The sequence below is a fragment of the Ochotona princeps genome, chromosome 16 (genome assembly GCF_030435755.1).
Source record: "Ochotona princeps isolate mOchPri1 chromosome 16, mOchPri1.hap1, whole genome shotgun sequence".
In the NCBI taxonomy this organism is placed as follows: domain Eukaryota; kingdom Metazoa; phylum Chordata; class Mammalia; order Lagomorpha; family Ochotonidae; genus Ochotona; species Ochotona princeps.
The window spans coordinates 5,345,492-5,370,415 of NC_080847.1; the positions used below are offsets into that span (position 1 = coordinate 5,345,492).

The 24,924-nt window shown below is 42.2% G+C and overlaps 1 long non-coding RNA gene across 1 annotated transcript in view; it reads left to right on the top strand.

The window, feature by feature from the left end:
• Positions 1–24,924, top strand: part of LOC131482194 (uncharacterized) — a 241,024-nt gene that overhangs the window by 65,954 nt on the left and 150,146 nt on the right. Inside the window, exon 2 of the long non-coding RNA XR_009246798.1 lies at positions 23,315–23,437. This is a non-coding gene — a long non-coding RNA (uncharacterized LOC131482194). The remainder of the gene's footprint in view (positions 1–23,314; positions 23,438–24,924) is intronic.

A 24,924-nucleotide genomic window follows, 5' to 3' on the forward strand; every position in this document is an offset into this window, starting at 1 on the left:
ATAACGCCTGTGACCTTCAGTAGCTCTGCCAGTATGGGGACTTCCCTTAGCTTCTGTTCCCAAGTTTCCTCATCTGTGAAATGGTACGTATCCCCCAGGACCGTTGCAAGGCTGAGGTGCTTCCTGAGAAGCACAGGAAGCAGTGAGCACAGTGTCTGATGTGCAGGATGCTTGACGATTGTTCTGCATCCCTTGAAATTGGTATCATTGTCTTCGGCATTAAGAACCCTGCAAAACATAATTTCCTTCCCCTGAGATTTGAAGAACTCAAATCTCAGTCATGCAAACAGTACATAGAAGTTGCTTAATACAATTTTATTCCTTTCCACTATCCTTTCTTATTTTCCATCTGATTACAAACCTGTGGCAAAAATCCCTCTCCCCAGGTGTTGCAAAAAAAAAAAAAAAAGATTGCACCGTAGAGTAGGAAAGGCAAACCAGTTTTGTGTAATACATAAATCTGCAAATAAGACCTCAGGCATTTCAACCACAGGGGCCCCACTGCGCTGGGTGTGTGAGCCTCCCAGCATAAGGCCATTTACTAAATGCCATTTTAATGACTATGATGCATTTGTACAAACTGTAATGAAAGAGCTTCAAGCTTCGGCAACTGAGGACATATAGTAAACCAAGCCCATTGAACCAGCCCTGAGCACAGCTTCTGGAATTAAGCTGCGTGGTTGTGAAAATCATGATACCAACTCACTCCTCCCTGGAGAGTCTGACCAGAGACATGAAGGAAGGTCAAGGACCCACGTGGATATGGAAGAACCTTTTCAGTCCATGTCTAGGGTTCAGTCGATGTCTAAGGTATGGGTGACCAGCTCCTAGAGAGAGCATGGCAGAAGAAAGCCCGAAAGAGGCGTGTGTTTCCAGGCGCCGTCTTTGTGAACACTGGTCTAATGGACCAGCCCTACCTGTGCGAAGCTTGCAGAGGCAAGTTACTGGAGAGCTGTCTGGAGAATGTGCTGTGCACAGGTGCAGATATGACTGGAAAGGAAATGCTTCTCATTCCACCTGTTTAGTGCAGCACAGGCCTTTCTTGGGTAAGAATGATTCTGTTAACTTCCTCTGCCTTTGTGGTTGCCCAGCCCAAGTCTTACCTTGTCAGCCCATGGGCATCTGATGTCCTGTTTACCTCAGGACTTCACCAGGTGGATACTAGCCTTCTGCATGGCTCAAAAGAATGAACAAAGAAACAAACAACCAAACATGAAAACCTCTTCCAAGCTGTGTAGACTTGGTCTCTCTGAATACTTTGTCTCTTCTTGATTGAGCAGGGATGATCATGGTGATGATGTGAAGATGAAGTTGAGCCGTCCATGCAAAAGACATGTTATTGTGCCTGCCATCTGACACACTCCTAATGATATTAGCTATTGCTATTAGCAAAATACTGATTCAGCAAATGCAGAAGAGGTAGGACTTTGACCCGTGTGGGCAGCTTGGGAAAGAATGACCATGCTTACATTCGCCAGCACCTCCTATGTAGACAGAATGCTCTGTCTTAGTTGATAAGTGCACATCCAAATCATTTGAACTTGGTGGCCATATGTCCTGAACTTGAATCCCTGTTATGTCCACGTCTTTCATATCTTTACAACTCTTGCTCATCATGTGTAAAGTGGGGGCAAGTATCAGAACTCCACTCCTGGGATGATGATTAGGGTGAGATGCAGGGCCAATGGAAGTGCCCCAAACACCCAGGAAAACAGGCATAGATATTTGATGCTTATAGCCACTAGGTGTAGTAAGAATAAGTATGTGACCTATGAAGAAGTTGAGGCCCAAAATTAAGCAAGCAATTATCCCAAGTTCATACACTGAGAAAGTAAAAGACTTGGATAAGATAATACGTCTCGATGCAAGCCCTCCTCCTCTGTGCTCAGGCAGTTCATTGTCTGGGGCATTCATTTTCTGCTGAATCATCTTTAAACCTTCCACCAACCTGATATCCCTCCCCTTCATCCTTGATCTCAACTAGGAACCCTTGCTCTTGCCACACAGCACTGTTCTTTATTCTTCACTGGAACTGCTCCCTACTGCTCTGTAAGGCCCTTTGCTCAGAGATCAGCCTCTCACCATCCAGTCTTCTGAGCATCATGAGTGAAATGTTGGGAAAAGGTGGCAGAGAAAGGATAGGAGAAGCTGAGAATGTTATCCCTTTTTGGTAGAATGTGAAATTATACTGCATAACTTTTTTCCTCTTTAAATGTACCCTCAACTTTTTAGCTATGAGACTGTCAAGATCATAGGAAAAGAGTTCAGCAATAAATACACATACAGCCAGGATCCAGTTTCAAGTTTTGTGGGTAATGGGAAGATCAAAGATTTGGAATTAAAAGATGCAGTTTGAATCTTGGTTCAAGACATGGTTAACCTCTGAGTGTTTTCGTTGGTCAAGTGGATGTTCAAGATAACTGTTGCATGAAACTAATGAGACAGTTGGAAGCAAATGATGAAATGACGTAGTCCACATGCATTATTCAGTAACTAGCACAGATGTCTCCCTCATCATCATTGACTCAGGTCATTGTTGCTGTCTTTCTTGAGAGCAGTGTCCTACATGTTTATGCTGCTGTGGTATCCATAGTCCCAGTCCCAGCTGCACAGTCCCAGCAACTTTGAAGCTTAGCTGGTTACTCCACTTAGCAAAATATCTTCCATACTTGCTGATCCCTGCCCTGAACCAAATCTGATGCTGGTTTCTGTGTTTCTCATGCAACAGCTTACAATTATAAATTAGACAACCAGAAATTATGCTCCATACACTTGCTACACACAAAAGAGCATTTGAATTGCAGAGGTAAATATAAATGCTCTGGGGATTTGGATCTTCCAACATGGGTACTGTAATAGTGTCATGAATTTACTGTCTCACAGATCAGGAGATCAGAGTCTGATGGGAATCTCATTGCACTTGATGATTCCAAGTCAGTGTTATCAGGGCTGCATTCCTCTGAGAGACTCCAGGAAAGAAGCAGGCAGTCTTCTTCTCCAGCTTTTGTGGTCATCCTCATATTTGGCTCAAGATGTCTTGCTCCACCTTGAAGTCCAAGAAGGACGTGTCATCAGCCCATGTGTTCTGATGGCCTCCCTCTTGCTCTTAGGGTGATATTGGGCTAACACAACTAAGCCAGAGCAACTTCCCTGAGTTCCAGGGATTGGGACCCTAGAGCCATTTTTCTGCCTATGTCAAGCACTGTGGGACAGACAAGATCTCTCACAAGGTGTCTTAGCTAGAGTTTTGTAGAAGTACAGAGGGATCCACTAATGACTTTGGCAAATAGGTGGTTCTTGGACTTACTCCATAGCAAAAGGTAGGGAAACGTTTACGATTGTGTTTAGTGTTACACCTTACATAAAAACAGGTTTCTGTTCTAGATAGGAAGTGATCATTGGACGGTTAATTCCCCTGTACACGTCCTCAGTGTATCACTTGCTTTGCAGCACTTGAAGACATCAAATTCATGTAATCTTAATAATAACCCAGAAAAGCATCACCTCCTTCTGGGTTAAGGACCTGTATCAGGCCCTTACATTGTGCAGTAGAGCTTTGGGTTTGAATTGGAAGTCCAGATGCTTTCTTGTAGGGACACAAGTCATGGGAATGAATTCTTCACCTTTTCCACACACAGGTGGAAAGTGTATTTTCCAGCCAGATGTGGACAGATGCAAAGTGAGGGACCATCATGCCTGTTTGCTTGAACTCCAACTCAGGGGGAGGTCTGGGTGAGCAGAAACTCACCCACCTAATCATGTCTCAAGGCTGTTTCAGAAGCATCCCATGAAGGGGCAAGGATTTCCCCTCCAGCCCCACATCAAAAGGTTCTAGTTGGGGCTCCTGAGCCAGATGCAGGATGTGAACCAAAGGCACTTCACTCCTGTATTTGTCAGGGGTGGTTGTGTCTTTGACACAGCTTCATTCTTGGACTTAATTAAAACCCAGTTCCCTCTTTTATTCGATTTATGAGGCCTAGCCTGCAGGATTAAGCGATTACAGACAAAAAGCCCCATTTGTGAAACCCTCCTAAACTCAAGCTGTTACGCTGCTTCCTCGTACTCCATTAAATTAATAAGGAATGAACTGGCTGATCCATTATGAAGAGAGCAGCAGGGAGTCCTTGCCCGGTTCATACTTTCTGCTCTCTCCTTGGAGAACATTTGTGCAAAATGATTATGTTCATATTCATTCAATTGGAATTCTCTAAAAGTGGAATGCATAAATTACTCTAAAGACATGGAGTTTATCTTAAACATTAACTACGAATGGTAAATTAATAAGACTATTATAAAGCCATTAGCATTCAGTGTATTTACCTACAACTGCAGTGTACCTAAACCAAATTCAGCCCACAATTGCCATTTGTGTTGAGTGATCAAGTTACTTTATTTTAGCTCACAGTTCATTTAAACGCATAACACAACCTTGAGTAACTTTTTTTTAAATTAGTATTAGCTTTTTTCCTTTTCAAGACTTCTCTCAGAAATTTGCGTTTGTTATTTCCTAATTCAGCCACAAACTTCCATCTAGTTATTATTATACCCAAGTGTTTCCAAATATTGGTTGTGTAACTCTATTAGATAAGAACCATGAGACAAAACCTTGAATGTGGGGAACTGCAGGGTCACACACTGGACTCGAGAGAGATGAGATATGCAAGAAGTTTGGGGGACACAAACAGATGGGGAGAAGGGACAGAGGACTGCCCTCCCACCTGATCCACACTGCCACCTTCTTCCTGCCTGCTGTTTGTGGGAATTCAGAACCAGCTGTGCCCTACTGCAGTTTCTTCATTGTCACCCAAATGCACATACACGGGCGATGCTCCAGGACAACCCACAGGCATTGCATTTTCCCTGCCGGAGCTTCCAACACATGAATGTTTGTTCTCATAAGTGCGTGTCAGCGCTGCATGATTCCTACCTGGAGGTCCCACACCTGTCAGAGGAGATCTAAAACATCCTCAAATCAAGATACCTCATTTTTGGAACAAAGCTCTCTTCCTTCTGAGCAAAGGAAGTCTCTGCATCCTACTCTTAACTCTTCCAACTCCCATTCCCATGCCCTGAGAAATTGCAGCGTTCAGTAGAGGTAGCTTCAGATCCTGTAATCAGAAAGAAAGTAAGGAACATGTGTGCAGGCTGACTTAAAGGATACGGGGATTCTCTTTCAAGGTTTGTGTTTTCCCATTTAAGGCTGGATTGGGAATTTATTTTGCTTGTTTTGAGTACAAACGCTGAGGCAGAAAGAGCTGAGATAATGTGCTCCAAAATAGGCATGCAGTGAGAAGCCCAAAACCTACACCTTTGGCTCTCTCATCTCAGCATACTGTTGTCATTACTGCTTTCGAATTATTAGCATCATTGTTGCCCACACAACAAAATCCTTTATTCCAAGGACAGAAGACTGATTAAGTAAACATATTTAAATCATGTTTGTATTTGCAATTCTGAGCTCTTGCATCATCATTTTCCCATCTATTTTTCTTGTAAGTAGCATAGGAAGAAGCACTTTTAGCATGATCTGGCTTTTGTAAACACTGCTTTCTTTTTCCTTTCCTCTCTAAGTTGACTGCTATGGTTCCCTTGCTATTATCAGTTTTAAGAAGGAGGAAGGAAGCCTGAAAGGCTGATAATCAACAGCACAGGTCATTCACTACTAGCAACTGTACAAAGCTTTGCACAGGATCACATGTTCATGTCAGTTACATGTCCATGTAATAGATGCTTTGTGTTTAGAGAAGAAGGTCATGTCCCAGCTCAATATCTTCCAGTTGTTTACCTAGGAAAGTTAGTTAAAATCTGAGTCTCGGCTCCAATGTCTGCTGAAATCTTCCATGTCCGTTCCCTGCAGGTAAGACAACACGTTAAATTGCTGTTAGACCACTTACTAAAGGACCTGCCCTGTACTCCTGGCTCATGCTTTAAACATACGATTAAAGTCAGGGAGACTCTCTCCTCCGCGAGGCCCCTAAACTGCTTATCCCCAGCCCAGTGGGGAGGATTAACAAATTCTTTCTTGAAAGAACTTCCATGTACGTATAGAATTGACTAAAGTCTGGTTCTTTGGCCCAATTCCAAGCAAAACTAATCATCAGAAACTTCATGCAGATTTATGATTATTCTTTCTCTAACAGGGTTAGGCCCAAGCTGCTGAGATAGAATTGAAAAGGGGCTGCTGGCAGCAGGGAGGGCTAGGAGCTTCACAAAGCAGCATTTTCCAACCCAGCACCTCGGCCGGACACCCTAACTCTAGGCTGGGTGTAAATTAATGCCAAAGGTTAAAATGGCCTCACTCCTCTTTCCCAAGATTGTTGTGATGGGCCCTGACAACTGAGCTATGGGTTTTCATTTAATGCTAATAAAGAGGGGCACATAGGATCTTCTCAATATGGTGTGCTTAATTCAAGGCATAATTTAATTTTATGATGGCTGGTTTCTCTCAATTAAGTCAAATGTTTGCATAGAGGTCTTCCTCATGGTGGGTGGGATGAAAACAGCTTTGGGTTCTGAGCCTGGGACCCAGAAAGGACCATTTAGGAGGAAACTACTTGAGGCTGAGAGGTTATCATTTGCATTGCAAACTGATTATGTAAAAGAAATCAGTCAGTGTGATGAGATCCATGGGCAAGAGAAATAGGCTGTGAAGAACATACAAGTACAGTCAGTTTGCTGCTGGGTCAACAGGACATTGAAGGGCATGATCGAAAGCCCAGCTTAAATTTCCAGAGGTTTTGGAGAATAGCAGGTGATACCCTGAATAAATGTCCACATTTACACTGAAGACCCAGTCAGATGTAAAGTGGAACTGCATCCCCTTCATTAACCCCCTTCTGCCTTGTGACATCCCTGCTGCTCCCTGCTGGCCCTGGCCCCTTTGCCTAAGCTGCTGATGCTCCCCGGGAGAAGATGTCATTGGGAGCATGACACACAGATGGAGGCTTTTTTTTAATGCAAAGATTCTGACTGAACCCTTGGAGGAGGGGAGACCAATGCTCACAGAATGTTCTAAAAGACAGATGCTGCAGATGATTTAAAAAAAAGTTTTCTTGACAAGTAATATACATAAACATACAAACCATAACTATCAATGCTGATGAATTTTACAGATTGAACTTGTTTTGAACCCTTCCTGATATGGGAGAGAACATAGCCATCACTGTGGGTCCATCCTTGTGCCCTCTTCCAGTTAGCACTGCTGCATTTGCCAAGGGTAACCACTCACCAATGTGTATTCTTATCTGTAGTTGTCTGATGCATGCCATTCTCTGTCCATAGCAAGGTACATCACTTTTACTCTGGATGGATATGGGGTTGATTCCGGCTTGGGGTCATGAACGTGCCCTGCAAACACATGTCTCTGCACACATACATGTGTGCTTTGTGTACAGACATCCCTTCACACACGTGTGCATTTCTGCTTACCTTTGGTTGTGCTTCAACAAGTCCCATCAGTTTTCTGCCTCTATAACTTTTACAGGCATTTGTTCGTTTAATTAACCTATTGCCATTTTGATGTAGGTATTCCATCCCTTTTCACAAATGCAAAGACAAGGACTCAGAAAGGCACAGAATGACGGCATCACAGAGCCATCCAATGGCAGCCAGTCAGGGCCTGAATGGATGACATGCATACCATGCACTAGCTGTGTGGCTACTGCCTTATTCAGATCTCACCTGTCCCATCACCCCATCACCAGATCTAGCCAATAAGAGTTAGTGTGGGTGCACCATGATACTCAAACTTCTTCTGGTTGTCCCAGTGATAAATCACATCATATGCTACCTGGTGAAGGTATTAAATTCAGTGGTAGGCAGAACTGAATTTAAGTCTAAGCTTGCTACTTATGTAGAATTGAGGGGAAGTTTTGTTAATTTTCAGGGTAGCGATAGAGACCTTCCAGGTTTGGTATACAAGTTCAGTGATATAAGTAAGGGCCTACATGTGATCTGGAATTTTCTATATACATTTAGCACAAGGAAAAGATAAACAGTTATTCCTACTCTCAGATAATGTCACAATTGGGGTTGTTGCCCAATACTTGTGGAGTCATATGTACTTTCTCACCTTGACCTTGGCAATACTCATGTCTCCTTGTGCCCTTTAGGGCCCTCATTCCTCCAACCCCTGCACCCCACCCTGTTTTATTGAAGAGAAGTGAATGTGTTCAGAGTGAATAGCTATATGTTCAGCATCTTCCTTCTTAGGGAACTTTTTAGTAGTTGGATACTCATTAGCCTCTATATTTCCACTGAGAACACAGAAGGTATTTTTGGGCCCAATTTACACATAGGGAAAATGAAAGTGAGGTATAGAGGGGTAGAGGAACTGACCCAAAGTCACCAGCTCTTAGCAGTGCAGACGAAGACTCAATGTTGAGTTTCATTCCAGGTTGAGTACCATTCTCCTGTTTCCCATGCTGCAGTGTCTTCTCTACAGAATCCATCAGGCCTTTGTGACTCCTTGCAGTTCTTCATGTTCTGGCCAAGGATAGTGGTGTGGAGGGCTTATCTGCATTTCAAGAATCATTTTGGAGCCAGGCTGCAGTTGTTGTGAAAGCTAGAGGAATCCCAGCAGAAGGCTGAGAGCCAGAGCTGCTGTAAGCATTTACTGCATCACCCAGCCATGTGTCTGCTGCATGAGTAGCTTCTCACCCAGCTCCTGTCTCCTACTTGTTGGTGTGGTGCTACCTCTGCACGCTTCTAGTTCATGTCTGCCCAAAGCCTTGGAAGGTGACTGTTGGGATGAGGACCTTTGTAGATGTAGTTAGTATAAAATCCTGAGATGTGGGTAGGCTCCCAATCCAATGGCTGATGTCCTCATAAGAGGAGAGGACGCAGAGAAAAAAAACCTCAGAGGCATGGATTGGTGTGATGCATCTGTGAGCCAAATTGCACCAGGATTTCCGACTGCCACTGAGAGCCAGCAGGTGGTGATTCCTTTAGAAAGCAAACCTGCCAACTTCTTAATTTGGGACTTCTGGCTTCTAGAACTGTGTAAGAATACATGTCTGTTGTTTCATATCACCCAGATTGTGATAATTTGTTACTGGAGATATGGAACACTAACTCACTTACTGATTGTGTCCTCAAGGGACAGACCCACTAAGCTCTCTGAACCTCAAGTTGAATATGTGGAAAATCAGTGCTTTAATGACTTAAAGCTCCCTTAAGGCGGTTCTGAAGATGATGGATAGATCATGAATAGAGCCTGTGCAAGTTGGGTCAGGTCGTTACCACTTTTCTGATTCTGTTGTTCCTCCTTTTGTACCTGTAGACAACTTTGGACCTCTCTGCCAAGCTCTACGTGTGAAGTCCACAAACCTGAGCTATGTGTTCTTGGGATTTCATGGTGGCTTCTAGGAGCAGTACACCCTGTTGCTTTTTGTTGCAAGCACGTACTGCCAAAGTCCCATATCCCCCTAGCACCATAAACACTCTAATAGCAGTAACAGGGCTGCCTTGCTCATGACCAAACGTGATTACGTTCCACATAAAAATAGAAAAGCTCATTTGAGTCACGTCTCCCTCTGGGCCCATTGCCTGAACTTTTATTGAAAATCCTGCATTCCTAAATCTGTGAGCACTGATGTCAGGGCCCAGCGAGATGTATCCAGTCGACTCACAGAAAGGCCCCGAGTGGTCCAGAGGGGTGAGCCTCTCTGTCTCTGCTGTGCTCTGTGGCTCAGAGTCCCCACCTTCTTCTCTGGTTAATCCTCTCTGCCAAATCTGTTCCTTTCTTTGCTCTTCTATAGAATATGCGCTGGAAAAGCATGGAGCTGGTCAGCTGTTTTATGCCTGAGATCCAGCATGGTTCAAGGTGCATGCATGAACTGGCCTTGGAGGACACTCTTGCCTCCCTTCTCTATGCTAGCCATCTCGCCATCCTGCCTTATTTGCCTCTATCTTTCAGCCCTACTGCATAATCCAGGGTCTGACCGCAGCTCACCATGGCCAGCTCCTCCATGTGCCCTGCCTTCACCTCTGGCTCTTTTTATTTGTCATCCTCTTTGGAAGGTAGAAAGACAGAGACACTGAACCACCCGCTGGTTGACTGCACCAAATGCCTGCAACAGCTAGAGCTGAGTAAGGCCAAAGCCAGAAGCCAAAAACTCAGTATGGGTCTCCTGCATAGGTGTCAGGGACTCAACTGCCTGAGCCATTACCTGCTAGAGTCAGGAGCTGAAGCTGGGCATTGAACCTAGGCACTTTGGTCTGAGATGTGAGTGTCCGAAGTGCCATTTTAGCTGCTGTGCCAAATGCATGCCCCTACCTTCTGGCTTTCCTCCCAGTTTCTCTGCTGGGAATACCTGTCCTGTTCTTTTTCGTTAATTCCTGTATGTTCTTAGGTGTCAGTCTTGGTGTCACGTTTTCCTCAGATGCTTTCTTATGTCAGTGCTGGCTGCGTCTCCCCTCCTATCTTACCTCGTGCACTACCCTCACTGACCAGCACTCTGCTAGCTACTCACTCCTCTAGCACTTATGTAGGTTCTCAGGGCTGTGATCTTCCATGTGATGCCTTCTACGTGCCTTCTCTCCCTCCCACTTTCGGACCTAGTCAAATGTAGACTAGTCCTTGGTTAAGTGTTAGTTGAGTGAGTTGATGAATTGCTCAGACGCAATGGGGGAGAGTGATGTGAGGGGGCCCATTTAGCCAGCACAGTGGTGAAGACGGTAACAGGTGACTGTTGAAGCACTTTCTCATCAAGCAGCTAAAGAAGCCATATGAGTAAGCAAACTCTGCCCCGCCCACACCCCCTGCCTCACAGTTGCTTGTTTATGTGTGAAGGAAAAGCAGCCAGAGAAGTTCCATTGGCCACTGCCAAATGCACGCCAGCAAGCAGGGTCAGTGCTTTAATCTAGACCTGTTACGTGTGATTGACAGCAAGGCTGGGATGTGGGGGCCATAAAGGGCAAAATTCTCAGGGACATGGCACCTATCTGCCACCCGGGCAACACATGGGACAAGTCAATCCCAGACTCCGGGCCTCAGTTTTCTCATTGAATGTGAAGGGGGTGGAGATACTATCATAGTTAGAAAAGGGAATAATGGAACCTTATGACCTCATTTCAGTCATTTGAGAGAAGATATATTTGTGCTCTCTGAGGATGCTGTCTTTTTGATAGCTCGGTAGCAATATTGGAAATTAACAGAAGTAAAACAGGCATTGGGAGGTTGGAGGACTAGAGGTGTCATGACCCAGTGTGATTCCTGTGTGTGTGGGAGGGGCACAATGGATGTGAGAAACAGCAGAGGTCCAGGCAAACACTGCATGGGAAAGACTGCCCTGGACGAGAGGGACATCGGCACTTTGATGACTGTGTAGGCAGAGAGAACACTCCATGCCAACTCCATTCTCTGTTTGAGGCTCTAAGTGGAATCTGGTCCTGTTAGGGAGTGAGGGGTGGCACAGAAGGCTGGATGTGAGCTGTAGATTATGTGGCCTCAGCCTTGGAAATACTTCCGGGGATGGATATAGCTGGGCCTTTGCAAGTGAGGCTGGAGATTCAGGTTCCTAACCAGAACGGAATGGGAGTATTCTGATTGATCCTGGGCCACAGTGAGACTTGCATTACTTTAAAACCACAGAGCTGTGCTGTCCAACTCCTCAGCTTCTAGTTAAGTGTAGCCATTTTCATATAGGTGATTCAGCCTGCAAGAGTTTTCAAAAACCATTTCCTCAGTCACATTGGACACATGTCAAATGCTCAGACACCACATATAACTAGGAGCTATAATGTAAGATGGCACAGACCAAGTTTTTCCAGCATTGTGGAAAGTTGTAGAAGCATGCTACTGCAGGTGGAGCATTGCTGATGCATGGGGGTAAGGTGAATGTGTTAAGGCTGTTTGGAAGGAACATTCTAGGATTTCAGAGGTGCTGATGGACACGAACCTATGTGATTGGAATCAATTTAGAAAGTGATAGATTTTGGTACTCAGGTATCAGGAATTTCACCATCACTTTGGCCCTTCATTAAAAGCACTATTGAAACATGTGTTGCTGGGGCAGGAGCTGTGGCATACATACCAGATCAAGCTGCTACTCGAAAGAACCATGTTTTATATCAGAGTCCCAGTTGGAGACCCAACTGCTGTGATTCTGATCTGACTTCCTGATTATGCATGCTGGAAGGGAGCAGATGATGGCATAAGTGCTTAGACTCTTGCCACACATGTGGGGATGGAAATTCCAGGCTCATGGTTTCAGCCAGGCCCTGCCCTGACTGTTGTGTTCATATGGGATGCAAACTAGCAGGTGGAAGATTGATATCTTTTTCTCGCGCTCACTCTGTGTGTGTGTGTTAAATAAAATTAAGTAAAAATTATAAATTAAGTTGTGTAAGTTTTAGAGTGTTAATTTCCTCACTTGCAAGTGAAAACAAGCCCTACTTCAAAAGAGACATCATACTGTAATGACCTTGGCATCCTGGCTATTCCGTAAGTGCCTCAAATTGTTTATGAATATCCAACTAGAAATAATCTTGGAACACTGTAGAGAAGAGGGATCTGATCCAGGTACACTCCCTGGAGGGTGGTCAGCACCTGCTTAGCAGGTGAGCTGTCTCCACAGCTGGACCAGGGAGAAAGGTATAGAGGCAGAGAACTGCATGTGTGTAAAATGAGCAATGCCATCACTTTCATGGAGTCAGGACACCCAAATGGTGTTATTTTGTAGTCAGGCTGCCATGTAGGTGGGCAGGCTTGAGGACCACACTAGGTGGGCAGGCTTGAGGAAGGCCAGGGAAAGAGTGTGCTATCCATGTAAAGAAAATAATTGAATTCATGGGGGGTCGACTGGGGCTCATTTCACAGAGAACCGCACAGTTGTGCGTGACTCACTCAAAGACAATGCAAGCCTTCCAGAAGACCCGCCAAGGGGAGTGTGTTTCTGTATTAAGAGCACAGCATACTCTAAGTGAGACACATTGTTATGCCTCTTCTTCCTAGCCACAGCCTGGAAATAGCCATAAAAGAAATGAAGTATATTTGCCTTGTTAACACAGTTTGTATTACATATTCATAAACCATTTTGTGAAACTGCAAGGGAAAGATTCAATTGTCTTGGATGCTGATAATGGTCCAACAGCCATACAGAGAGCAGGAAGCATGTTATGGAATTAGCTGCACAATGAATGAAATGCACCGCCTATAATAAACCCATTCAGATATAAATTATGGCCAAGTAGATGCAATGTTTGTTAAGCAATAAAGCTTGCCACCCTACACGGGAAATTGAATGAGATTTATCATAAAATATGGTGAAGAATGTACTAAGAATCTGGCTTTCCAAACTAAGCTTAATCAAAACAATCTAGTGAGCAGGCTTCCAGGAACAGGAAACCAAAAGAAATTGATAGCAGTGAGTCCAAAGGGTATTTGGACATTGCAACCTGAAATACCCTGTCCTCAAGAAATTCCACAGAGGACATTTGCATTTTGAAAAAAGATTATTTTCCCTCCGAGAATTATCAAAATGCTGTGAGCTCTGGGAATACAATCGCCAATAATTGCCTTGCTGCTTGGACAGGGCAGGATTGAATTCAAGGACAAGGACCTAGTGCCTTGGAAATGGTTGAGCTGATCTGTAGTGGGGCAGCTGATTCTCTGCCTGCACTGTTAGAGCATTCACTGAGTCCCTAATGGATGTGTGGCTTATTGTCTCAGAAGACCTCTGTGCATCCCACACATACTCTACTAAGTGAATACAAGAGCACTTTTGCATTGCCTCCTATAGCTGATAACCTGAGTTTATCTCAGATTCCACTTTCAAGGAAAAATAAAATGAAAGCAAATAAAATCAAACAAGAATTAACCCAGCATGTTATAGGCTTTCTGGTACTGTTATTTGAAAATAACTGGAAATATTTTATGGCTTTACTAGTTGAAGTCAATGTTTTTAGTGCATTGAGAACAATGAAAAAATACCTTTGGAATGTGTTATAGTCCCAGAGTTGGATTAAGAGTGTGTGGAAGCCAAAAGGAATTTCTGCCTGATAATAACATTATCCTGCAATCTAATGAAATAATCTCCCTAAAGCCAAGTTTATGGAATAAGCTGATTTCCCATTTGCTGCAAAAATAAAACAAACAAATATCCTCTTTGGTCAGCCTAGCATCCAGTCCATAGACTGTTAAATCCCACTTCCAAAGGCAAAATTGTATGAGTTAATGGATCAGGCATAAAGCTATAGAAAAACAGACCTTTATAAACCTTTAATAAAGTGAATAGAAAATTAGAATTTGGCAACAAGTTTCTATACACTCCTGAAAAACGTTTTTTTTTTTTTTTTTTTTTTTTTTAAGATTTTTTATTATTACTGAAAAGCCGGATATACAGAGAGGAGGAGAGACAGAGAGGAAGATCTTCCATCTGATGTTTCACTCCCCAAGTGAGCCGCAACGGGCCGGTACGCGCCAAACCGATGCCGGGACCAGGAACCTCTTCCAGGTCTCCCACGCGGGTGCAGGGTCCCAAAGCTTTGGGCCGTCCTCTCCTGCTTTCCCAGGCCACAAGCAGGGAGCTGGATGGGAAGTGGAGCTGCAGGGATTAGAACCGGCGCCCATATGGGATCCCGGGGCTTTCAAGGCGAGAACTTTAGCTGCTAGACCACGCCGCCGGGCCCTGAAAAACGTTTTTAAGCCACTAATTTAGGATTTGTTCCTGACGAAGCTATGACATTTTCCCTGCATCTTGCCTGTGTGTATGTGGGTACCTGCTTTCAGTGATGCCAGAGTACTCAAGGTAGGTGTGGCTACAGAAGCATAATGTATCAGAACCCAACAGAAAAACTAGACATTAGCAAAGAGATTGAAAATATATGAATACCTAAGACTCTAAAATATTAGACAAACTTGCCACTTTCCTCTCCTCATCGGAACTTATTCTCCACATTTTTTCCTTCCTGAGGAGAAACAATTGCTGAGTATTTGTAAAAGAAATAATAGTAGCAGGACAGTAAAATGAAACGTAAAGAGAAAATTGCCCCATATTATCTTATCTAGATACACCATGCGAGCATCCTTCATTTGCAGGTATATTTACTTTTCCCCTTGTATCATCTCATTCCTTCTTGAAGAAATCTCTGCAGAGCAGGAATCACTATTTCCCATTTCATAGATGTATTATTCAGCTTTTTGTTACTGAAACAAAACACTGGAGGAAACTAACATCACAAGAAGAAGAAGGTTTTATTTAGAAAATGTGGAGGTTCAAAGTCAAGTGGTTCTCCCAGCACTCAAGACCACAGTGTTACAGATGTTTAGCAAATAGATGATCAATGAATGATGAACTGTATTATTTTTCTTAATTGTGACAACCAGAAAGCAACTGTTTGTTTTTAAAAAGTCAAAAATTGAAGCAGCATGTCTTGTGCATAGAGGCATTTACACTCATTCATTAATCCAGACAAGAATGATTAAGAATCTGTTGTTGTGAGTTTAGTGGACCACAGGTTTCTGGAAATCACATGATAAACAATCTTTAAATATTCCTTGCCCTTGAAAGTATATTCTTGGGAAAGGGGGAAATGTATTTAATCACAAGCATAGAAGATAGCAATATGTGTTTTAGATAAACAGTTCTATAAGATAGCATGTGAACCATCAGGGGAATGGGGTACAGTCTTAGGTTAATTAGTCAGACTTTCAGCACTCTTGAAGGAGCACAATGTCAATCATCAGGACATTTGTGGGGTAGAGGGTTCCAGGCAAAGAGAGGAGCGAGAACATAGCCTTGTGGAAGCAATGACCATAGTGGGTTCAGAAAAGATGCAGGGGCTCTGTGTGGCTGGATGTTGATGAGCAAAGTATGAAAGGTTTGCAAGGATTGAGTGATACCATGCCCTTACTTGAAATTTTGTGTGTGATAACATACTGAACTGAAGGAGTATAAAGATAGAAATTTTAAAAATTCCTTTTTTCCTTGGATTTAATTCTTGAACTATTGTGTTGCTGATAGTCACTGAATGCTATCATCATACATTGGGAAACTCTGTCCTTTCAAAGCATTTAAATGTGTACATTGGTCGTCATTGCTGATGGTCCTTGGTTGATGTAAAGGGTCCTCTTGTATAAAAATCAGAAACATACTAATTTCCCAAAGCAAAATCCATGTTGTCCAGATTCTTTTGCCACCAGAACAGGGTGACCTCATATGGGAGTGCCAGACATTCCTATGTGCCTTATAGACACAGACACCAAAGAGATTTCCTCCATTGGCATCTTGCTTTGGCAGATGAATACATTGAAACTCTGTGAGGTCAAGTGCCTTGCTCAAGGTTAACCAGCTGGGGATTTGAATCCAAATAGCTGGATCCTCTCTTTCTAACACATTTCAAAAATTCTTGTCATCTGCGTCTCCTCCCAAGAAGCCTCCCCAGACAACACAGATAGATGGGGAATGAAACTCAATGATAAGTTACAAGATGTTCTCTAGAACTTGCAGAAATCACAGGGTGGGAGAGCTGCACTGGTTTTCCAACAATGCTCCTAATGAGCAATTTAGTGATGAGCAGTGCACATGTGTATGTGGGGGTCTGCAGCAGAGTCTGCCTTCAGCACACATTTGTGTCATTGTTTGGTTTCTGATGCAACTTGAGGTTTCCAAAATACTACCCAGGGAAGTGGATGAATGGCATTTTTCCAATTTTAAAGATTTGGGGCTGAGGCAAGCTGAATGTTGGCCTCAAGTCACACAGGAAGATGATGGCAGCAGCTTGCGAGGCCTGACTGTGGCTGCTGTATCCCATGTACTTCCAACCCAATGGTAAGCGATTTGATCTTCAGCTCATGTCAGAATTTTCCAGGAAGCATCTGCCAGGTCATACCTCATCAACTGCTTCTTTGATGCAGTCAACAGACAGATGACTAGGTCTCAGGCACTGTGTTGGGTGGGGGAGTATGAGTATAAAGAAGACATGGCTCCAACCCCCAAAAGGTTGTCTACTATTTCCTCTTGGACATCTGCCCTCCTTTATCCTCAGCATTTCCCAGCCTCATCCAGCAGTGGTTTAGGATGAAACTCTAGATCACTTGCTTTCAAACCATGGCTCGATGTGACCCCGGGGCAAGTGCCCCTGTTTCCTCATCTATACAGTTGTGATACTGATAATACATAAACAGTTGTTATGTAAATAGAATGAGGCAACTCAGGCCCCTCCCTTGGGACTTCTAGTTCAATAGCATTGGGACCTAAGGCTTTGTTTTTGTTGTTGTTGCTTCTTTTTTTAAGTGTTCTATGTGAAAGTAGTCGTCAGGGCATCTAGGCAACACTGATACAACCTGTGCAAAGTAATGGTTCTCAGCCTTAGCTGCACCATGAAGTTGTATGGAGAGCTTGTAAGGTGCATATGCCGAGTCTCACTGTGGAGATCCTTGTTACAGGGTGAGGCACAGCTCCCTAGGGGTTTGTAATACATAGCCAAGGCTGAGAATTCCTGATGTAATGCATTTTTCACAGTGCCTGGTGAGTTCAGATGTACAAAAATGTACATTATCTTCATTATTACACCTTTTCTGGCTCATTCCTTAAGGAAATAAGAAAAGCACAGTTGGGAAGACAAGTTAAGAGGAAAAAAGTGACATCCTGAACCCCAATAGTCAAAAGAGGACAGGGATGGAGGAGAGAGGGAATTTCAGATCCTTGGGGAAGGTCTCACTTGGCACTTGCAGAATCCTGTGAGTTTTGCTGACAGGAGCAAGAGAAGGCATTTTAGAACCCTCAGATTTGGATGTAGTGTTGGAAGTAGGAAACTCACAGGGGCTGTATGCCCAAGGGCAGGTGGAAGAGGATGTGGGTGTGTTAATCACGCTAGTTCCCTCCTAATGATGAAGACACTGTGGCACAGAGATGGTGAGTCCATTGCCCAATACATGCTATGATTGTTCTGGGATTTGAATCATTGATCAGGAATTTCCTACAACTCCCAGCTGCATACTTCACTGCCTCTTGATGTCTTGAAACAGTAGCGGGACAATGGGGGTGTTGGTAAGTAGAAGCCTGAGAGCTTCAGTCATACTTTATGGAATATTCATCTTGGTAACCGAGAGGAGGGATGATTGCCCAGATGTGCAACTAGAGATCATCTTCCCCCCTTCCATAGAGTGGGTAACACGCATGACCCTGAGGTGAGTACACAGGTGCATAGTCATGCCTCTGTGTAGAGGTGACCACAAACTTATGGCTCAGTTTTCTGGTTACCCGCCATGTAGAAGGCACATGGTTTATGGAGATTAAAAAGGAGAGCAGTGTAGTCACTCAGGGGTGCCTGACTCTTGTTGTGATTCTGAAAGTGAGGAACTCTTGAAAGATGCTGACTGTTCGTCTGAACGAAGGGAATAGCATATAGTCCATAGTCCCACTTTCCACACAGTCCTTTGCCAAGGAGCTCCACTGATGTGTTGTGACTCAGTGTTCTCTTAACCCTGAAGAATCTGCTTTCAGGGTTTGGTCATGAATTATTGACTTTATCATATACCATAAATGAATTATTATTAAAATGGTCCAAACAATACAAGTGCATTTTTATGACTGTTACTTGTGATGCGATATGACGTTACTGGTCTTGCTGACTCTTATTTTGTTTGCCTTGTTGTATGGGCTGCAACTTCTACAAAGCAGTGAAAAGAAATAGATCTTTTCCTTTTGTTTTCAGGGATTGATCACTTAGTCAATCTCTTAAGTGTGACGCTATCTTCATGGACCATGACATCAAAAATTTTAGCAAATAGTTATTTATCTTTGCTTTCAACCATCAAGCTTATTCAAATCCCTAAAGGAAGAAGGAAGAAGAATTTGTCACTTCGCTTACTCAAATATTTACCGTTTCTGCTACTATTCCTTCATTTCTGATGCTCAATGTTTATATCAAATATCACTTCCTTCTGAGGAACTTCCCTTAGCAATTATTAGAGCAAGAATTACAGCAACAAGTTCTCTTGGCTTTGTTTCACTGAGATTCTCAGGGTGACCAACTGTCTTGTTTTGCTAGTATTACCGCTAAAGGTCCTCAGCTGTGGCTAAAAACGAGTGGTTAGTCCCAGGTGTCTATTTTACCTTCGATTTGTAGATTCAAACATTTTAAAATCTATATATGTGAAACAAAGGAATTGAAACAACCAGAATTTTGAGAGAAAAAATAAGGTTGGAGAAATTGTACATGACTTTTATATTTACTACACAAGTCTGTAATAATCAAGGTGGAGCTATATTGCTTAACTGAAAAACATAAATCAAATGGACCAAAAGAGAGTTCAGAAATTGATCTTCATATATATGGTAAATTTGTTTTTTAAAAAAAATTATAAATGCACTTCAATAGAGAAATAATTTTTTTAAAACAAGTAAGTGGTGTTGGATAATTGGAAATGGATATGCCAAAAATTTACCCTCAACTTAAACTTTATACCTGAAATAATTTAACGTAAGTTGTATGATAGATCTAAAAATAGAACACAAAGAAATAAAGCTTTCAGAAGAAATCATAAGACAAAATCTCTATCATTTACAGTTAGCAGTAGCTGTTAGATACTCTACCAAAGACCCAGGTCATTAAAGAAACAGCATTTATAATTAGAATTCATCAAAATAAAAAAAAATTGCTTAATTGTGAAAGGCATTAAAAGAAGATTCACAGGCTAGTAAAAAATACTTGCAAATTACATCTGTAACAGAATTTATATTCAGAATATATGAAGAACTTACCAAGCTCAACAATAGTAACACAAATAACCTGACTTTAAAAACAGGGTAAAAAATCTGAATGGAGGCTTTACTAGGGAAGATATTTCAAAAGGAAAATTAGCCTATTAAGTGATGTTCAATAATTAGAAATTAGAATCGCAAATGAAAACCGTAATGAAATACCTCTAACACATCTATCACAATGGCAGAAGTAAATTTTAAAAATACTTATGATACCAAATGATGAAAAGAACGTAGAACAGCTAGAACTCTTGGATGCTGCTAAAGAGAATAAAAGTGCTACAACTGCCCTAGGGAAATATTTGGTAGTTCTCCCAACAGACCCACTTGCTGGTGTATATATATATATATATATATATTTGAATATATATATTCATACAGACATCTGCACATGAATGTTTGGCTGTCTTCATAATTGTTGAAATGGGGAAACTCCCCAGATGCCTCTCAGTTAATGAACAGACAAGCAAAGTGGGAATCTCTCCACAGTAAGAGCAAATTGTTGGTGGAGACAACACCTAGGAGGAACCAAAAAGGTGGAGTAGAGAGTAAAAGAGGCTAACGTTGAAGGTGAGCTTGTAACCTATTTATATGACATTCTCAAAAAGACTCAACTGTCGTGTTTGAGAGCCAATCAAAGGGTGCCGGAAACTGGGACTGGGGAAAGGAAGTGGTTACAAAGGAGTAGAACAGGGAAATAGTATATATTTTTGATTGTGGTAATAATTTTATTAATTTGTGGCTGTGTTAAATGGAAGTATACGCCCTCAAAAGAGTCGCTTTTACTATACATGAGTCTAAAAAAAGTAAAATAAGTGCAATAATAATTTCATTAAAAATTTTATTTTTAGTTACAATTGTATTTCTTGAATTCTTATTGCAAATGATGGTAAAAATAATGCGCATAAAGGTCGTACACCGCCCTGAGTTCAACTGTAGGCTTACTCCCTTTGCAGTTTGTTTTATTCTAAAAAAAAATCATTTCTAAACTTTGGATTCTACCTCAACTTATCAACTCTTTAATTATAAAATAAACAAGAGTAAACAGGGAAAGATATGCACACATTTAAATACGTTGATAATACTGACATTAATGAAAATATCATTGTTATGATACCAATGTATCTTTTTTCATTGAACATATACTGATGATGATTTTGTATTACTATCCAGCGCATTTACCTATATTAATTTTGTTGGTGCTAGTTTATACTATTTATTTTAGATTACATTTCCTCTCCTTCCAAACTTCCCCATCATTGTCAGGACAGATATTATAAACAGGCGTATAAAGGCATAAAATTACAGAAGAAACAAAGCCATTCCTTTACATATTAAGCAAAATTTTTGAGAGGTGAAAGAGAAAATGCTCCTACTGACTGTTCTGCTCCTGCAGGGCCCTCAGTGGTTGGGGCTGGATGGGGACCAAAGCCGGGAGCTGGGAATGAAGTCCAGGTTTCACTCCTGGCCCCTGACCACTGCTTCCCTGCATTAGGAGAAAACTCTAAGTCAAGACCTGGACCTGGGAATAGAACCCTGAACTCTGACGTGGGTCTTTTTAAAAATATTTATTTTGTTTTTATTGGAAAGTCAGATATACAGAAAGGAGGAGAGACAGAGAGGAAGATCTTCCATCTGATGATTCAATTCCCAAGTTGGCACAACGGCCAGAACTGAGCTGATCCGAAGTCAGGAGCCTGGAGCCTCTTCCGGGTCTCCCATGTGGGTGCAGGGTCCTTAGGCCTTGGGCCATCCTCGACTGCTTTCCTAGGTCACAATCAGGGAGCTGGATGGGAAATGGGGTTGCTGGGATTAGAACTGGCACCCATATGGGGTCCTGGCACATTTAAGGCGAGAACTTTAGCCGCTGGGCTACCACAACAGGCCCTGATGAGTGTCTTTTCATCTTAACTACTAAACTCTATATCCACTTAAAAATAATTCACCTATGATCTTCTGGTCCCTGGTGCTTTCTCTTGGTCTTTGTGTCTCATAAACTCTAAATGGGAAAAACCATGATTTTAGAGATGGGAAAGGAAAAACAAAACCCGATGCCAAGCAAGCCTGCTAATCAGGATAGTCAAATACCTGAAGAAATCTCATGTTAAAGAAAAATTAACTCACTGCATGTCAAACAGATGTTATGGAACTGTCAAGAGGAGAAAAGAGAAAGAAATTCTTCATGCCATCTGTTGCTTAGTATCCTCAGCTAAATGCACTGGATTTCCTTATTTCTGATTTGACATTGTTACTCCAGTTCCTAGATTTTGCTCCTCTCTCCTGTTTTAGTGGGGAGTCTTTCCAGCTTGAGCTGGTAATGGCACCTCTGTTTGAGAAACTCTTGGGGACACCCCTGTTGGTCCAATGAGTTGCCCCATGGGCAGATGATCTGCTGATAGGAAGCAAAGCTTGGGCCCAGACTCAGGCCTCAGGCACCCTCAATATTTTTTTTCCTGTCTTACAAAGCAGCATTCTGTAGTTCTTTCCCCTTTGTTTAATCGTAGATGCTATCTCTAGGCTGTCACTAACTGAACCACATTTTAATCGCATTAGTTAGTCCAGCTGTCAAGTGGCACAAAATAGATCAGTAGCTTGAATGGTTGAGCTGATATAGTTATCTCATCATCAGTGGTTGTAATGGTTCAGCAATTGTAACTGGATCAGATTGAATATTTGGGATCCAGTTCACTGAACAGAAATTGACCTAAAACAGTCAGATTATTCTGTTAGTGAGAGTCAGATGTAATTTTTAAGCACCATCTCTTACTGGATCACAAAGTTGTCTGCAAGGAAGACCTGTTACAATTTGTGTCTTAATTTATATGAATATTCATTGATGTAAGAATACTTTTAAAAGTAGAAAACAAAATCAAAAGAAAAGTTTAATTTGCTGATAAATTTTGAAGTATGTGCACAGGTATTTCATAATAACATTTTCCAAGAACCTTACATACACTCTCATAACCAGCCTATATCATGTCTACAGTTAGGAGAGGATTATTGTACTGTTATTAGTGATTTTTTTCCAGTTCCTAAAAATTCTATAGCATTTGCTTTATGGCTTTTAATTACAAGATGAAAACCGAGAGACACGTTGGTGGTGTGTCTGAGCAGAGAAAACTTAGCTTCACATTAAAATAAATTAACTTATTTTCAGTTTTACCTGCAAGATAGAAATCTTGCATGTTTTGTTTTACTCTCCTATTGTGTACCATGGCTGGAGCTGAGCCAGGCCAAAGCTCGGAGCCTGGAGCTCCATTCTGCTCCCTCATATAGGTGACAGGAACTCAGGTACTTCCTGCTGTCTTTCTGATTTCGCATCAGTGTGAACCTAAAGCAGAGAGGGACTTCCATGTCAGATGCTTGAATGCCAAGGAGTGTTTTAACCACTCAGCAAGGCATTTACCCCTTTCATTCACATTTGAAGTTTCCCATGAACAGAGATGCTGTTTTCCTAAATTGCTTCCATTTGGACAAGGACTTGTGCATATCAGGCTCTCAGTATCTTTTGAATGAAGTGATGTTTACAAATGCAGCTGTGGGACAGCTGAGTATTTAATTTGGCAAAGGCTAGGGGAAACTTGACCCTCGCTTTGTTTTCACAGGGCGGAACAAGTTGGCAATGTCTTTTGACCTGCACATCATCCAACCCCTTGGCATAAGGTGCTTGCCTCAGCTTCTTCTGAGAAACTCCATCATCAACTGAAGGCAAAAGGAGGCTTTCTAAGGTAGGAGAGCAAGCTGTGATGTTTTGGAGATACATTGTTCTCAAATCCCCTTTGTAAAGGTAAGAGGTATGGTGGACCAGTCGGTGTAAGGTCAGGACGTATGCTGTACCCTTTCCTTGTGTGATCTTTTAAACATTCCCATAGGAATTCTGTGAAATGTGTGATATCTTTGTTTTATTGGTGGGACCACTGTGGTGCATCCGCTCAGCCTGACACAAACTTAGTGACTTTGTTCAAATGAGACTGTTGGTAGACCTAATGGCACAGCTTGGCAAGTGGGCACACACAGGATCTCAGCGAGTATCCTATAAAACTGCAAGTGATGACCCTGATATAAAAAGGGAGGGTTTAACAGAGTCTGAATTTCATGTGTTTTTTTTTTATCTTGACACTCTATGCTACCTAATAGTAAATGAATAAAATTTATGCTGTTTTCAACTAAGCATATTCAGGGGCCCAAACTCTTATTAATTCCAAGGTTGGAAGCAGCAAAATGCATGGAGTCACAGATTTCTCAGTGACTGCCTCTCCCTTGGACCCTCTTTATTTCTCTTTGTCATGGTCAACTTTGTGTTCATCTTAATCAAGCTTGACCCTGTCCAGCTCTTCTTGTCCCACCTTTCTTGTCCGAGCTCTGGAGGTTCAACAACGTCCTTAGTTATTCACAGACAGGGATCTGGGTTATTGCAGTGGCATCAATGAATACCACAGCAGCGTCAGAGAATTCACAGGCACTGATTTTTCCTTCTGTAGCTCAAATAACCCTTGCTTTCCAGAAATTTCTGCAGCTTTGCCCAATGCAGACTTATAACTCTACTCCTAATAAAGCTTTATTTCCCTCCCCCTCGAGTTGTGGTGTTTAAGATTCACATGATGCAATGTTGTGAGCTAATGTTGCAATTTATTTCTATTTAAGACATTATGCAGAGGAGACATAGAAGAATAGTTTAATGGGGGTGATTCACAATATTAATTGTTAATCAAAACATAGTAAAGTAGCAGTGAGTTGGTTTCCTGACCCAGGTTGGAGGTAATTTTTCCATGCATCTTGTCTACTTCTTTTCTGAATATCACCTCTGCTTCAGCCTCTTGGTGTTTTAGGTCTATGGTTCACTACTTGAGCTTCTGGGAGATCTAGTGAAAGAGGCACATAGCCTCGGATACAATGAATTCATTCTATCAATAAATGGACAAGTATCTGCCATAAACATGCAAACTTGCTCGTGTAACATCATCTAAAGAACATATGCCCAACACAAATGCAAATATGTGCTCACAGAGTAAGACATGGGATCCAGTGCTTATCTCCTCTGAGGGTTGTGGGCTGGGCTGCTTTGGCATTGTGTGTGAAGTGTTGAAGGCAAATCTGCATGGGGGGGTGAGTGTCCTACCTTTGTAATTGACTGACATATAGCTCATTTATGGTCCCATGATCTTGGACACATGGTATAGGCCTTGAACCTAACTCCTTACCTCTGCAGTGGAGA